Source organism: Crassostrea angulata, chromosome 8 (assembly GCF_025612915.1).
Source record: "Crassostrea angulata isolate pt1a10 chromosome 8, ASM2561291v2, whole genome shotgun sequence".
Lineage (NCBI taxonomy): Eukaryota > Metazoa > Mollusca > Bivalvia > Ostreida > Ostreidae > Magallana > Magallana angulata.
Genome location: NC_069118.1, coordinates 49,225,766 through 49,239,065, shown reverse-complemented (window position 1 = coordinate 49,239,065; position 13,300 = coordinate 49,225,766). Strand labels below are relative to the sequence as shown.

At 34.2% G+C, this 13,300-nt stretch overlaps 1 long non-coding RNA gene and 1 pseudogene across 1 annotated transcript; one reads left to right on the top strand and one right to left on the bottom strand.

The window, feature by feature from the left end:
* Positions 1-1,447: 1,447 nt before the first annotated feature.
* LOC128159696 (uncharacterized) lies at positions 1,448-2,619 on the bottom strand. Its single transcript, XR_008240172.1, has 3 exons — positions 2,506-2,619; positions 2,075-2,171; positions 1,448-1,818 (listed from the first exon to the last, which is right to left on the bottom strand). It is a non-coding gene; the product is annotated as an uncharacterized LOC128159696 (long non-coding RNA).
* A 2,800-nt stretch (positions 2,620-5,419) lies between these two features.
* Positions 5,420-13,300, top strand: LOC128159682 (uncharacterized; annotated as a pseudogene).

Here is a 13,300-nt window from a genome sequence, read left to right as displayed (position 1 = left end):
TACAATGGCACCAGTAATCATTTGCCAGTCACATTGTCAAATTATTTATACCTTGCATATATCTTTACACCTTTGGTAAAATGCCAAGCGGTCAACTTTATTGTCACGACCACCCGTATTCCTAACTTGTTGCATTCATTTAATCTACATGTCCCTTCTCTGGTAAGTCATGGTCTTTCTGCACAGACATCATATTCTTTATACATGTTGATTAAAAGTACCTGTGTTGAATTCCTAAAGAATGGGCTTACATATGATCCAAACACGGACTATATCCATTACACCAACAACTCCCATTACAACTAACTTAAGTCTGTTTCATGAATTCAGTCGAAGGCAAATGGTCGTGATTAAATGAAGCGTTTCGTAGAAACAGAGGCACATTTGTGTGTTAGACCAAATTCTGCTTGTGGATGGCACAATTTTTTTTTTACCTCATAGGCATACTTAGCATCAATCAATTATAAACATCTAGGGCCTCCTGCAGGCAGGTTTCAATATAGTATATCATCGCAATGATCATTTTACAAGTTCTAATATTTCATCGTAGTTGTCAGGAAGTAGCATTAAGCACTAGTTTATCCTACCACTTTGTGGACCTCATCAAAAAAATTTTTGCCCAATATCAGCTTCAGAAATATTTTATCATCATCTCAAATCCTGGCAAGCATATAGCATTCATCTTTTAGCTTCGCAATCATCACTTATGACCCATAAGATGTTTTTTCTCGTGTCACCCAAAGACTTATTGCAGCACTATCAACATCAATAATTTAAGCACTCCCTAATTTACAAGCTGCATTGTTCACCTCGGTTCACCACATTACATCATGCATTTCATTGTAAGGAATTTAAGCTTTAATCATGTACCACAGTACAAGCACTCCTGATCCCCACAAATAATCAAGTTCGTAAGCAACTACCTCTCCACCCAGCCAGGTGGATTCTGCTATTTGACACAAGTTTTAACAAATTATTTCAAGCATGGCCACCTGCGAAGGCCAGTCGCTTATCTACTTAATTAATTACCACATTATACTTGCACGCAGTTTATTCATACTTCACCCTTCACAGAGACTTTTAAGTTACATCATTTCAATTATAAATTTAGTTTACTTGTTTCGGGACAACATGGTCTCCTTGGAATGATTTTATTAATCATCTGGCAGTTTAGAACTAACATGTTTACAATAATGCATCAATAAAACATTTCTTATGTTTTTCGTTTTTTTGGTGTTTTTTTTTCCTTTGGTTTGTTTGTTTGTTTTGTTTTTCCATGGATTGCAGTTTTACTGCTTAGGCATAACTATCACAAGCAACTACCCTACTCTTTATTTTATATTACAATATGGGATGAAAATGTGAGTATGTGAGAAGTGAGATAGTGAATATTTCATAAAATGATACATATATTCAACCTTTGTTTACAATAAAAAAAAAATACATCTAGAAACAATAACTAAAAACATGTTTAAAGTTTGCAAATCAAATTCACCTTTCCAAATAATTTTTTTTCCTTAATATATTTTCACATACTCGTAACATTCAAGAAATGAGAGCGAGGGTTGAACTGCCCCACTGTTTGTGTTTTAATGTATCTTTTTTCTTTCATTTACAGTAGAAAAAATAAACGTACAAAACATTTCTTTCAACATGTTTATCTAACCCTTTCACTCTGAAAAACGCTGTCACTGCCTGCTCCAAATTAAAAGACCTGACAACAAGGACAATCCTTTCCGACTTTTCCTGGACTGTACCCTGTCTATGAGGCCGCCGTCTGTCTGTTGTTGTTGATAAATGACGTCTCTGTAAAGGAATCTGTAAACAATAAAGGCAGAAATATAATGTCACGCCTGGAAATAATGAAATAAAGAGTGTAGTTCATAGCTATAATAATACAAGGAATCGCCTAATGTTTGTACACCTTTTTGTATTTTCAAAGTAGAACAATGAATGTACAAAACATTCTTATCAACATGTGGCATCTAACCCTTTCACTCTGAAATGAAAAACAATGCTACTGCTTGCTCCATGTCAAAGACCTGACAACAAGGACAATCCTTTCAGACTTTACCTGGACTGTACCCTGTCTGTGTGGCCGCCGTCTGTCTGTTGTTGTTGATATTGGCCATTTTCGTAAAAAAACTCTTTATTGGGATAAGGGCAGGGATCTGTAAACATCAATATCAATTTTAATAATTCAACACCCAGGGAAACAATAATGTCATTAGAGAAGTTATACGACAAGAATTTAACAATCCAGTTTTTAAATCGAATCCTCTTGGGATTTTTATTTTCTTTGTTTTAATATTAAATGAAAAAGATTAAAACATATCAAAAAGAGGAAACCCACACAAACACATAAAGAAACGAAAAATCAGGTATGAATACAACTGTAAAAAAGACATGCAATAAGCAGAGAAGAATATCTGATCTCCTACATTAATGTTTGATATCCTAAAAGTGGAAGGATTTAAAGACCAAATTTTAAGCCATTTCCCTTACCTCGATTGAGATCAATAACATACCGCTTGTCAATCAAGCAAGAAACAATAGCCTGAGCCTTGATTGACAGGTTTGACCAAGCGTTTCAGCTGGACACCGAGACCGGGTGTGTTGATAGCAAATAACGGTTCAATTAACTTGTGAGCATCATCCCCTTTTTATCTACCGCAAATATGTCGTAGGTTTTTTTTATTTCTTTGCAATTGAACATATGAACATCGGTACTTTAACACTGCATGATCGCATCACAAAGAGAAATATGTCCAAAGTAACATACATCAAAACGTATTAGTTTTTGGAAATGAATAAGAGGGAATTTAATGCTTATAATGAAATAGAATGTCCCAGAGAAAAAAGGAAACGTTTCTGTAGAAGCAGTACAAGGTATTTATTCTTTCACGACATAAAAACCGGCACAAATTCCTCGAAGAATGTCGACCATGCGTTTTCGTTGACTTGAACACAATGTTCAACTAATAGTCTATTAGACATTATTATACCACGTTGTAAATACCGTACGAGCAATCACTGTAAGAAATATCAAATAGTTTGGAATGGTAAAGTTTAACAAGTATTCCTTTTAAAGGAATGATCGGCAATAATGATAAATTGATAGCTAGAAGCAATCAACACGATCAGTTTGATGTAAAATAATTTAAAAAAGTACTGTATTTTTACTAAATATAGAATATTTTGAATCTGCACACCATAATTTCATCATTATAAACCGTCAACAAATTTAATTTTGAAATAAATTTGGGGAAAGCCGTTCGTAAACTCCTTGTCTAGTTTTATATTTTTAACGTAATTATTAAATGTTAATGTACCTTCTTCTTCTTCTTCTTCTTCTTCTTCTTCTTCTTCTTCTTCTTCTTCTTCTTCAGAATACTGAGTATGGCTCTTCAAAGAGCATTAACACGTATACAAAGAAAGAGTTGTATTAAAATAATTTAATGCGACTGAAAAACATTGAATGCCATCATAACTTGCTATTGAGGTCGCATTATAACGTAACCTTGTTTATAAATCAAGCCGTATTCCTAGCTACTATTATGCAACATCAATAGATCAAGGTCAGTTCATGGAGCATCTTCTTATGATTGAGGTCAGTTCATCGAGGTCAGCTGCATTACTGAATGAATCTTTCGATCGAAATTCTTACGCGTGAGACAAAATGTGCATTCTTGAATTAACCGGTCGAACTGTATTTTATGTATGTTTGCATCTCTTAAGGTAAATGAATTGAAATAAAACTGAGTAGAATGTTATATAAATACTAAACCAAACTTCAAGTTTTTATAAGAACTACTTATGCAAGCGGAATGTGTGCGCACGTTGAAGCATTTGCCGGATGCCTCATATGGACACAACAGTGATCGGCCGAAGTCGATCACAAAAAGGTCAGAAAATCTAGTCAGTTTAAAGTTCGCCTATTACAGCGAGAATAATGGAAGACGATTTGTCCAGACTCTTACAGAATAACATTACATCAATTATATATAATATCAGCTAGTTATAAAACTCCAGAAATAATATAAAAATAAGAAAATTAATTTTCTTAAGAGTTCTACATAGTGATGACAGTCAAAAGGACTTAAATTATAGAAGTAATTTTTCCTCAAATGAATTATAGGTCAAATCAAGAAAAATATTAAGATAAAATGAATTTAATTTATTTGTAATCAAATTTTTAACCGATGGATTTATACACAACTAGCATATTTTCAATATTGTTTACGTTCTGTGTATGTCACTTTGTATAGAAATTAGCACCTCGACGGATCCTGGTCACTCCAGGTAAATAACACCTGTTTTAAATAGGCCCGGCCTACTTTTCCAGTAACCGTACGGTCATAAAATGGTCAAACGATGTACTACGAGACTTTGAAAATCACTTTATAAGCTTCAAGTTTTTCCAGTATAACATGTATATATATTTTCTTTCTCAAGGCTTTGCGAGAGAGAGAGACAGACAGAGAGAGAGAGAGAGAGAGAGAGAGAGAGAGAGAGTTGTTACCGTGATAAAAAGATAAGAGAAATTGGGAAGAGAGGTAAGTGGTTGACAGACATACTGACAGACAGACAGATTTGCAGACATGTGGCCATGCATTCAAATAAACAAAAGTGAGATTATAGAGATAAAGTGGGAACTTGGAATAATGAAGTAAACGAAAAATAAAAATGAAAAAAAGAACGTCAGGTAATATTTTGTATTTCTAGTTCATTTAAACATATCTGACTTTGATTGCAATAGTACCAAATAATATTTCTTCATACTCCATTTGCTCTTAGAGCTCAATATACATCTTACTTAATCTGAGAAATACGGAACCAATAACATGTTTGCTATAAGATATTGATACAAATGAAAAAGCACACCTAAAGGTACTTGGTCTCTACAAACACAAAGAACATAAAGAGATAAGTGGGACAAAGTCCAACGAATATCTTGGGGAAGTCAAATTCAATACGTAAATGCATTTTTTATCAAACCTGTTCGAATGATAAAATGTGAAAACTAAGCTGGTAGAATTAGAAAACTTCATATTAGGGGTAAATGTTTGCTAAAGGTAAATAACTTTCTAGTTTGCTTTCATTTCATTTGTATGTATCAGGATAAATCGGATATACCTTCCCGTAGTATTCGTTAATTGGGCAAACGAAACTGTATTATCAAAAAAAGTTGATATGATAAACATTGTTTTATTTAATGGAAATCTATAAACCTATACAAAATACTCAAGATATGAAACTGAATATTATCTACCTAATATATGCAAATGTTCTCTCTTTATAACACGTTATCTTATAGCACTACTCCTAGGTGTAGGAATGATGGCCAATAAACATTCCTAAGATGTTCAGCTAACGTACCAGTCACTATTGGTTTTATCTGGTTTATTAAATTTCGCGGGCTCGGTCTTTCTTTTTTATTTGAAGAGGGCTTTGTTTACTAGTTACCCCAAACACAGCCTTAAATACCTTTATTTTTGCTTTGTTTTGGAAATACACACAGGATTGTTGCAAAAGGTAACATATAGTTTATGTTTTATTTTCATAAATTAAGCCTATTTCGTGCTTTCTGTGACCCTGCTTTCTTGTATTACATCAATGAAATGAGATATACAGTTTACTCAGTACAAATGCATTATACAATCATATTCAAATAAATGTCAACGACGGTCAAATATATGTATATGAAAATGAAAATCAAGAATTGTTTATTTCTTTAAGCATTGAATGCCTAATTTTGGATGTCGACGGTCCTGTAACACACCAAGAGGTGCAGACAAATAGAATACAGCGCGTTGGCGCGGTTAGATAATGTGTATGCACCGCTTGGTGTGTTACAGGACCGATGACATCCTAATATAGGCATTCAGTGCTTAAAAGAAATAAACAATTCTTTTACATAAACATATACAATAAAGGAAATCTACAAATAAACTGTCTTTCACATTAAATGATTGCCATATAATGAAATTAAATCAAAATTATGAAAAATCGAAAATCTTATTTTTGATCCAATTCCGATAATAAAATAATAAGATTCATGCAATGTATTACTTTATCAAAAGTATAGATGGATTCTAAAATGTTTGGAAGTTAATTTGTTTATCTATTCAATAGCCATGTAATCTATATCACTTATCAGCATTTACTTATTATTGAAAACTTTTAATTCTCTGATTGAGATATTTTCTTTTTTTCAATCGGGATTTGTTCAAATTAAAAAAATATCACAATCATTTCAAATATTTGTATTTTCGTTTAAAATCCTTTGTAAATGTCAACGTTTAAAAATGCTTCAAATTACTATTCTTTATTCTTTTGATTGTAAATGTATCCACTGATTTATAAGATAAATACTCTGTTTGTCTTCAGACAATTTTTCACCGTTTCTTTAAAATGCATACAAACTAATATGAAATTAAAAGTAGATATCGGTCTATTTTTGTTACATCATATTCCAAAACTCTTATTATAAGATTGAGGTTTGCATAAGCATCGTAATGTCATATACATGTATCAATCTTATTTTTAGCCAATTTTAGACCTCAGACAGTTTTACTCTGGCCAGTCGCTTGTTTGCATGCTAAATACTACAAAAAATATATAGTAGTATTTTATGTAAGAAACCCGTATATAAATAACTATTTAGACTATTTTTTAAATGCATCTAAAATGACAAAAGAAATATTTAATGATTTTGTCATTTATTTTATTAAAGGAAACTTATCCAAACATATTGAATTAATTTCAAATTGACAGATAGTTCAATTTACTCTTTCTTTTATAGTTTATTTCCTATGATTTTACATTTCTATCTTCAGTAAACATTTTCTGAGTTTGACAAATTGACGGCCATCATGGACACATCAAGCACCCCGTATAAAGCACACAGGTGCTCAAAGTGTCCGGGGGACACAGAGTACTATTGTGCATCGTGTCCATGTGATCTGTGCCTCCAGTGTAAAGAGAACCATTTCAAAAATCTCAAAACAATAGACCATAATGTTGTAACATACCGCAAGAAATTGAACTACATTCAAACACAAGAGAAGGATATATGTGAACTCATTGACAACGTCCATACGAATAAAATACACATACCATCAGATATTGAAACAGCATTTGAAACAAAGCGACAAGAACACAGAACAATACTTCATACCATCAGAAGTGAGGCTCTCTTTTACAGACCCATTCTCCTGATAGAAGTCAAACATGATTTCAGAAGATTTCTAACAGAATTATCCCTCTGTCAATCAGAAATGTGCAAAAAGGCCCAAAAAATGAAGATTCTTATTAGTGAAAGCTCATTTAATGTTGATTTCAAACACAGATGTTTAACACAAAAGAAAGAAATGAATACACATATGTCCAGCCTCCAGAGATATGTACACAATTATGAACAGTCAGCAATCAATCCGCTACAATTCCTCTCATCCATAAAGACAGCCCTCCCCCAGATAAATCTTACACTCCACACCTGCAGGCTATCCGTGGCGGAGTCTATTAACAAGGGTGATTTGATTGAGTCACTGAGTTCAATCCAAATCAAAGAGAGAGGAAACCGACGCGTAGGAAACCAGTGTCTGCTGAAAACAATGTCTTCTCCTAAGTTTCATCAGTCTCTCACCGTGACAGGTGTTGATCGTTGTTATCACCTCTCCTGTGTGACTTCAGACCAGGTCTGGGTCAGTGATCTATGGAGCAATCTCATTTTGACAAACACAGAAGGTTTTACTCTACGTAATATGCATGATTTTTGTAGTAATGTATATGGGGCACACACAGTGAACAATGAGAGTGAATTGATTTATATAGATAAACTTTATAATATCAAGAAACTGTCAAAGGATGTGCAAACAACCTCCACATTTATACCAAAACCAGACTCTTTATGGGAACCTATATGTGTGTACTGGTCTAAGTCCACGGGGGATCTTTTGGTCACAATGTATAGAAAGTATACAGAGTTTACAGGAATAGGCAAGGTAACCCGGTACACCAAAACCGGAAAACTGACACAAACAATACAAGTCGACCACAGAGGTCGAAAACTATACAGAACCTTGCTATATAACGGACAACAACAATGGGGATGTCGTTGTGTCTGACTGTGTATCTCTTTCTTCATCTGGTGCTGTAGTGGTGACAGAGCGTGGAGGAAGACATCGCTTCTCCTACAGAGGACATCCACCAGGATCAGTGCTGGAGCCACGAGGAGTATGCACTGATGCCCTGTCACGTATCCTGGTGTGTGATGTTAGAACCAACACAGTACAGATGTTAGACAGGAATGGTCAGTTCCTGTCACATCTACTGAAAAGACCATCAGGGATATTCTCACCACGAAGCCTGAGTTATGATATGAGCAGTCACCGTCTCTGGGTCGGATCACGGAACAGCAACACAGTTGTTGTTTACAGGTATATCACCAGAAAAAATGCTTTAATAGGTGAGTGAAGTTATTTTTATTTTTAATTACAATTAAATGTTATTTATAATGCTATTTTCATTTTATCAATAAGCACCCATACAAATGTTGGCTGGTATGATAAGGTAATTCTCAGCGATCGATCGAGTAAACATTCGTCTGATTAATATGACGTCAGAATAAGCAGCATGATGTCATGTTTTAATCAGAAACATGTCAATTTTCACTATATCTCTGGTTTAAATTTTAAAAACTACATGCGTTAAATGTCACTAGAAACTCTTCTAAATGAATGTATCTTCGATTTCTCTCTATTACGTATAATTATCATTGATGACGTCACATGCATGTTTAAAAAAGAGAAGATAAATGTCGGGAGACAAATCGTGTAATCAATGCCGAAATAAGACTTATTTAATACATATCTAGACATGTATATGGCTTGACCAGCCTTTCCTCTGTCCGTGTGTACAAAAAAGGCAAAAGTGTAACACTACCCAGAATATTATGAAAATTGAATTTGGCAAATATCAAAAGCATATGACCTAAAATACTTGAAAAGTGCTGCTAGAATCCTGTTCTGCGTTGTGTTAAATAAAAATTACGTTGTATTTTCAATGAAATTGAGGAAGTTGAGGAGGTATCCGATAAATAATGACAATAATTATTTAATGCGATTAACAATAGGATTCTAGCAGTAATACTTATAAACATGAACTAATTACCGATCGAATTATTGCATCATACATACAAATGAACTTCGGGGTAGTGTTATACTTTTTGAAACTTTTTTAGGTAAAAAAGTGATCTATTTTTAACTGTCACGTGATACCATGGCACGGCAGCTTCAAAGATCGACTCGATTCCGAAATAGAAAAATAATATCCTGGCGAACATATTTACTGATATTAGTATTCAGCGCTGTTTTCAAAAAAATAAATAATGTTTAAATTGATCATAATTTTGACGGTCATTAAACTCGGAATTGCCTTTACTTACCCGTGTGTTTTATTTTCGGGACGCTTTGTTCGATATACTCATAAAGTTGCTATATCAAAAGGTGTAAATGCAGAATATGGCAATCGTAATAAGAATGATTCTATACATACCCTTCTAAACTATCAAAAGATGTATTTACCTGTTTGATGTTGAGTACTTTAAAAAATTGATACTTAATCAAATATTAAAAATGACACCAAGAACAGTTATGTATGTTTTACTATATTCAACACCATAACGATTCATTTCTTGTGTTTCTAGATATGACTCCAACCACTTCTGATATGGTAGAGTCACTGAGTGAATATCCCAACACAGAGACAACAGAATCAAAGGAAAAAAATACCTGTCGGTTGAAATTGTGTTCTCCTCCAGAATTGATCTTTTCTTTTATAATGAAAGATTTTCATCGTTGTTGTCACATTTCACCTGTGACGGAAGACCGGATTTGGATATGTGATGGAGACAATCTCATCTTGACAAATGCAAAAGGTGAACGTTTACATCGTCGGGAAAGTGTATTGAAATGTGACACAATAACTGGAATTGGACCATGCACAGTGAACGGTAAAAGTGATCTAATTTACATTGATAGGAATTATAACATTAACAAACTATCAAAGGACATGGAATCAGCTACCATATTAGTTGACAGCGCATATTCTAAATGGAGACCACGGTGTGTGTACTGGTCCCCGTCAACTGATGATCTACTGGTCGGGATGTGCAAAGTAAATCTCAGCACTGGCAAGGTAACGCGGTACGATCAGAGTGGTCAGCCGACACACACAATACAGTGTGACAATTCAAGACTTGAACTATACAGAGAACCTCACTATATAACAGAGAACAACAATGGGGATGTCGTGGTGTCTGACTATGCAGCTATAGTGGTAACAGGGCGTGGAGGAAGACATCGTTTTACTTATTCGGGACATCCATCGGGATCAGCACTACGGCCATGTGGAATATGTACTGACGCGCTGTCACATATCTTGGTGTGTGATGTTACAACCAAAACAGTACATATGTTAAACAGAGACGGTCACTTCCTATCATTTCTATTGACAAATACACAAGAAAACGGTATACCATGGAGCTTGAGTTATGATGTCAACACTCACCGTCTCTGGGTCGGATCACGGTACAACAACAAAGTGTGTGTCTACAGATATATAGACAGACAGGGCACTCTGACACGTACGTCAATTAATTAGTTATATTGATTAAAAAAAAAAATACTATGACTTCGTTTAACTAATAGTGTGCATTTATCATCTGACAAAACGATGCTTTTAAAACGAATTTCGTTGTTTTCTGTCAGCACCAAACAGTAATTGAAACTATCGTAGCTACATCAGAAGATATTAATTAATTGAATACATCTGATTCATATTTTTAATTTCCTAAATACTTGTTACTGTAAACGTATTACATTTAGCTGTGTATTCTTTTTAGCGCTTTTGGTGGAATGCGGCTTCCGCTAAATCAAGTAGCCGCTAAATGCCATGCATAAATGTATAAGAATATTCACATTCAGGAATACGCTAATTCAAATCCACGCCAACTTGTTCAAAAACTTATTTCCGCCAAATATTGTACACGCCAAATATAATACTTTTACAGTAATTTACATCATGAATTTACAAAACATTGTTTTGAATTATCGAAATAAGTTAATTAATTCACATTTACTTGCATTTTGAAACGCCTAACTCATGAAGATGAAAATATCAAGATTCATTTAAATATGATTAATTTTAGAAGGGTGCCTAGTTCTGGTAAGAATCTAAAACAATTAAATATAACCAGTATGAAGTGCATTAAATCATATGAAATAACTTATTGTAGGTGACGACACACACGTTCCCCATAATGATGCATTCTCCAGCTTTAAACCAGCTTGAAAATTGAGATCCTGAGAACAGCATGAGAATAAATGTTTCTGTAAGAATCTAGTCTTGTGTAACTTGTGTAATAATCACACACCTTGTTTTTCTCAACAAACATCATCTTCTGCAGAAGTTAATTATGTGTAATTCAGATAAACTACAACTCTATGTAAATCTTTGGTTAGCGAATTATATTCATGGATGTGAGACGGGAAATGTCATTCTTTATTATTAACTTTTGTTACGATCATCATGCTGCTTAATGTTGAATTAAATGAAGCACTATACATTTATCGTTTAGATTACCCGGTCGCATTAATAACATTTTTCGTTGCTCTTAGAGAAGATGTTCAGAGTTGATTTTGAGCTTTTATTTGACAGATTCAAGTATATGGCATTTCTTCAGGATACAACCATGGGTTAATTGTTTTATTAGATCGAGTGGTAGAGTGCTGGACGTGTGTGTCTGAAAGAAGGTTGAAATTTCAGCATTCATCAGAGGCAATATTTATCTTTATTACAGGTGACGCCTGATTTGGCACTCGGGTATACTATGCATTTGAGAGACATTGTGGCCAGTACTTTGCCCCGGAGGTGTTGGCACTGTAGAAGAATGGAGAAGTACTTTTTCCAGAAGGGGTACAATGTCAGATACATGATATTCCAGTAGAAAGACATACAAATTCTGATGTCGCTAATGTGCATGAAAAATTGAAAAATAACTCGCATAGTTTCAAATTATTTTAAAATATCGATTGATATATAAAATGCTCGGCTTTGCCTGGATTTTTATATTGGTATGGCATCCTATTTTGTCCAAAACAGTTACAACATTTTAAAAAAACTTACGCTTAAATGCTTAAAGAACAAGAAAAATCAGTTCTGATTTTTACGATGGAACTTTCAATTTCCAAAAAATGGACACTCATAATTTTCATATATTGTGATAATAAGAAATGTAACTATAAAGTCATTTGAAATATTAGCTTTTCAAATGTTTTGCCAGTAAAGAGTTATTCTAAAAACTAAAAAAACTAAAACTAAAAACTGTATTGTCGTTAGTTCTTGTAAACATGATGTGCCTATCTTGGAATCCTGCATCATTCATGGAAGAAATAGCCATGGCTCTTAAACAGTGGGGAGTATAAGTGATTTGGCATTCCGCAGATTTACATATATCTCGCATGAATCCTCTGCATGATTGCTTTTGGAGAGGCTGGTCAGAATACCACGTGTCGCAAGAAGATGGAGAAACACAAGCATTGAAAAAGTGTGTCGCGTGTTGATCGGTTTTAGACAAAAGAAGCCGAAGTGCAGGTAGGACACTCTGGAACAGCATAAATTCTCTTATCAGAAGGAGCTTCATCACTGCTGAGGCCTCCTTGAAAATTCTTCTGCTGAGTTTCATGGCGAAGAACAACGTATTCTTTATCATCTTCATCAAAAGAAAATTGAACGAATCTTAACGGAGTTAGTGATGAAATTTCAAACCCCGAGATACAAGATGAACAGAGAGATTGAACCACACTTACTGCCGTAACACTAGGGGGAGAATCAAGCAGCTTGAAAGTATGAGTAATTTTTTTTTCAAATCATCTGAAGTAATAACCGATTTGTGTTGGGTAGCACGCGATGCTCCTGCTTTGGTCATCACTTTCATCATTCCATCAAGAGTATGGTTAGCAGATTTAAACTCTTTATCCCTAACAATATCTATATTTCGACCCAGGTCTTACAGGTGACGATTTAATGCTGACCGCAAGTTTTTTAATGTGTTCTTGTGATAATGTTCCGCTTGAACATGTAAATGTTTCTCCTTTCGTGAAGAAGTTTTCTTCGGTTTGGCCTCACAGTAGAACTTACGCAAAAAAATTGCAAGAATATCAGAAGGGACGGTTTCAAACTCCAAGGGCTCATTGTAAACCTCTGTATACCAATATGAAATTAAAGATATCCTACA